The sequence below is a fragment of the Cyclopterus lumpus genome, chromosome 15 (assembly GCF_009769545.1).
Source record: "Cyclopterus lumpus isolate fCycLum1 chromosome 15, fCycLum1.pri, whole genome shotgun sequence".
Taxonomy (NCBI): domain Eukaryota; kingdom Metazoa; phylum Chordata; class Actinopteri; order Perciformes; family Cyclopteridae; genus Cyclopterus; species Cyclopterus lumpus.
Window position 1 is genome coordinate 225001 of NC_046980.1, and position 4167 is coordinate 229167.

Consider the following 4167-nt stretch of genomic DNA (forward strand, 5'->3'; position numbering starts at 1 on the left):
ACTATTGATCTATTAAACCTTCTATATATCAGTGATGCCTTCACTGACCTACAGCTCATAACTATTGATCTATTAAACCTTCTTTATATCAGAGTGATGCCTTCACTGACCTACAGCTCATAACTATTGATCTATTAAACCTTCTTTATGTCAGAGTGATGCCTTCACTGACCTACAGCTCATATAACTATTGATCTATTAAACCTTCTATATATCAGAGTGATGCCTTCACTGACCTACAGCTCATATAACTATTGATCTATTAAACCTTCTATATATCAGAGTGATGCCTTCACTGACCTACAGCTCTTAACTATTGATCTATTAAACCTTCTTTATATCAGAGTGATGCCTTCACTGACCTACAGCTCATAACTATTGATCTATTAAACCTTCTATATATCAGAGTGATGCCTTCACTGACCTACAGCTAATATAACTATTGATCTATTAAACCTTCTATATATCAGAGTGATGCCTTCACTGACCTACAGCTCATACTTATTGATCTATTAAACCTTCTATATATCAGAGTGATGCCTTCACTGACCTACAGCTCATACTTATTGATCTATTAAACCTTCTTTATGTCAGAGTGATGCCTTCACTGACCTACAGCTCATATAACTATTGATCTATTAAACCTTCTTTATATCAGAGTGATGCCTTCACTGACCTACAGCTCATAACTATTGATCTATTAAACCTTCTATATATCAGAGTGATGCCTTCACTGACCTACAGCTCATATAACTATTGATCTATTAAACCTTCTTTATGTCAGAGTGATGCCTTCACTGACCTACAGCTAATATAACTATTGATCTATTAAACCTTCTTTATGTCAGAGTGATGCCTTCACTGACCTACAGCTAATATAACTATTGATCTATTAAACCTTCTATATATCAGTGATGCCTTCACTGACCTACAGCTCATAACTATTGATCTATTAAACCTTCTATATATCAGAGTGATGCCTTCACTGACCTACAGCTCATAACTATTGATCTATTAAACCTTCTTTATGTCAGAGTGATGCCTTCACTGACCTACAGCTCATAACTATTGATCTATTAAACCTTCTTTATGTCAGAGTGATGCCTTCACTGACCTACAGCTAATATAACTATTGATCTATTAAACCTTCTTTATGTCAGAGTGATGCCTTCACTGACCTACAGCTCATAACTATTGATATATTAAACCTTCTTTATATCAGAGTGATGCCTTCACTGACCTACAGCTAATATAACTATTGATCTATTAAACCTTCTTTATGTCAGAGTGATGCCTTCACTGACCTACAGCTCTTAACTATTGATCTATTAAACCTTCTTTATATCAGTGATGCCTTCACTGACCTACAGCTCATAACTATTGATATATTAAACCTTCTTTATATCAGAGTGATGCCTTCACTGACCTACAGCTCATACTTATTGATCTATTAAACCTTCTTTATGAAAGAGTGATGCCTTCACTGACCTACAGCAGATCTGGACCATATGAGGTCACTACTCAGTGACCTCACTGTCATTAATAAAGACAGGTGACCTCTGACCTCCTGACGGACAACACAACACTTAATATTCATAAACTGGTGAATAAGAGCATCATAACGGATGTGAAGAGCCACATCCCACTGCTCTGGGACCGAGACACGCCGGTGGTTTTAAGTGGATCCAGCCGCAACGGCCTCTGCTATTCAGAGAGGAACCTCTCTCGCTTCAGCCCACAGCGGGTGAAGGTCTCAGACCAACATAAGGAGAGAGGTCCTCCTGACTGCCCGGATGTCTCCCCGGCGTGCAGCCCGCGGAGGGCGGCTGCTTGCAACGCATCCACGAGCAGCGGAGCGCTTTGCTCCGCACCGAGCTCTTATTCTCGGGTTCCCTCAGAGCCGAACTCCTCCCGGGATGCTCCTGTTCCCCGAACCCACTCAAAGGGGCTCAAAGCCGGCTTCCTGTGGGCCGCAGCGCGAGTGGAGCTCCGGGGCTCGGCCGGTGATGAGGAAGCAGAGCAGCGGGGCTCTCCTCCGGCAACTAAACTGTCAAAATAAAAGAGCGGCCCGCGGAGCAAACGACGGTACCGGGAGAAACGGGCCGGGTTCGGTTACTCACCGAGCTTTGGGCGGCGGCACAGCGGCATAAACGTTATGTTCTACCGGTGGAGACGGTCACAATAAACAGGAAGCAGGGGACGTGGACACAAAGCATTGTGGGAAAAAGGATTAAATGGCTGCGGAGAGCGGAAGTACAGAGGATTGCTCTTCAAAGTAAAACCACCGGAAAATAACAGAAACAAACAAATACAAATAATAGTTTGATAATTACATTATTTTATTAAACTATTATTATTATCATTCAATTATTAAAGTAAAACCGTATAAAATATAAAATACAAATATATAAAATATACATAAAATACAAAATCACAGAATATAGTGTGTAAATATATAAATATATTACCATAATATAAACAAATATATACATTTTATAAAGATATAAATGTATAAAAGATATACAATATAGATATATAAAGATATACAATATATAGATATACATATTTAAAGATATAAATATATATATTAAATATAAATATATAATAATAGTGTATTAAAGATGTTTATTTTGGTTGAATTAAGGTCCAAACTTTAGAAAATAATTATTATGATTATGATGATGATGAAGATGCTGATGGTGATGCTGTAGGTGAAGATAATGATGAAGATGATGATGCTGACGATGAAGAAGAGGAAGATGATAAAGGTGATGAAGAAGAAGATTATGATAAAGATGATAGTGATGAGGAGGAGGAAGATGTGGAGGACAAACACACACACGTGCACACACAGATTAACACGCAGACATACGTATACACGCACACGCTCACACATATACACGCGCACACACACGTGCATACACACACACACTTAAACGTACGTTCACACACGCAGACACACGCATTAACACACACACTCACCCATACACACGCACAGACACACGCGCGCACACACGCGCACGCGCACACCGTTATTCCTTGGGTCCTCGGGGACCAAACACTCACAGTGAACCGGGAGTCTGAACCGGGGAATGTGCGCTTCTCTTCGGCCTCTGTCGCTTCTCTTCCCCGGAGCTTCAGTCACATCTCAGCCAGATAGCAGCGGCAGCCTGTCGGCTAGCAACCGCTGCTGCGGCGTCGCAGAGAGCGGCAAGGAGCGGCGCGCAGCGACAGAGCGCGGCAGCGAGCGGCATGAGAGCGGCAGGTCGCCTAGCAGAGCTGATGGGACGGAGCGGTGTGGAGGCGGCACGCGGCGGACCGTAGGAGTCTCTCCAGCCACTGATTGGTGGAGCTGCTGCGCAGCCTGGTCGGTGCATCGAGTCTGATTGGCTGGCGGACTTAACAGCCGCAAACTGTGCCGCTTATAGTCGTGAAGTGTCGCGAGACTCGTCCATCCTGCATCTGAGGTGTCTCACGCAGACAGCTGATGTGTTCCAGTTCTAGTGCGTGTTAACTCTGCCTGTGCACTGTTCACCTGTGAATCATAAACAATAAGGAACAATAAGGAACAATCATGAACAATAAGGAGCAATAAGGAACAATAAGGAACAATAAGGAGCAATAAGGAACAATAAGGAACAATAAGGAGCAATAAGGAGCAATAAGGAACAATAAGGAGCAATAAGGAACAATAAGGAGCAATAAGGAACAATAAGGAACAATAAGGAGCAATAAGGAACAATAAGGAACAATAAGGAGCAATAAGGAGCAATAAGGAACAATAAGGAACAATAAGGAGCAATAAGGAGCAATAAGGAACAATAAGGAACAATAAGGAGCAATAAGGAACAATAAGGAGCAATAAGGAGCAATAAGGAACAATAAGGAACAATAAGGAACAATAAGGAACAATCATGAACAATAAGAAACAATAAGGAACAATCATGAACAATAAGGAACAATAAGGAACAATAAGGAGCAATAAGGAACAATAAGGAACAATAAGGAACAATAAGGAGCAATAAGGAACAATCATGAACAATAAGGAACAATAAGGAGCAATAAGGAACAATAAGGAACAATAAGGAGCAATAAGGAACAATAAGGAACAATCATGAACAATAAGGAACAATAAGGAGCAATAAGGAACAATAAGGAGCAATAAGG

At 41.2% G+C, this 4167-nt stretch overlaps 1 protein-coding gene across 2 annotated transcripts in view; it reads right to left on the minus strand.

Annotated features, from left to right (window-relative positions):
* Nucleotides 1-3197, minus strand: part of LOC117743908 (zinc finger protein 135) — a 9801-nt gene extending 6604 nt beyond the window's left edge. Inside the window, exon 1 of one of the 2 annotated variants that reach the window (XM_034551872.1) lies at nucleotides 3067-3197. The gene's annotated coding sequence lies outside the window, so the exon portion shown is untranslated. Of the gene's footprint in view, nucleotides 1-2120; nucleotides 2230-3066 lie in introns of those variants that run through there. The other variant, XM_034551871.1, reaches the window with a different exon arrangement.
* Nucleotides 3198-4167: the final 970 nt, after the last annotated feature.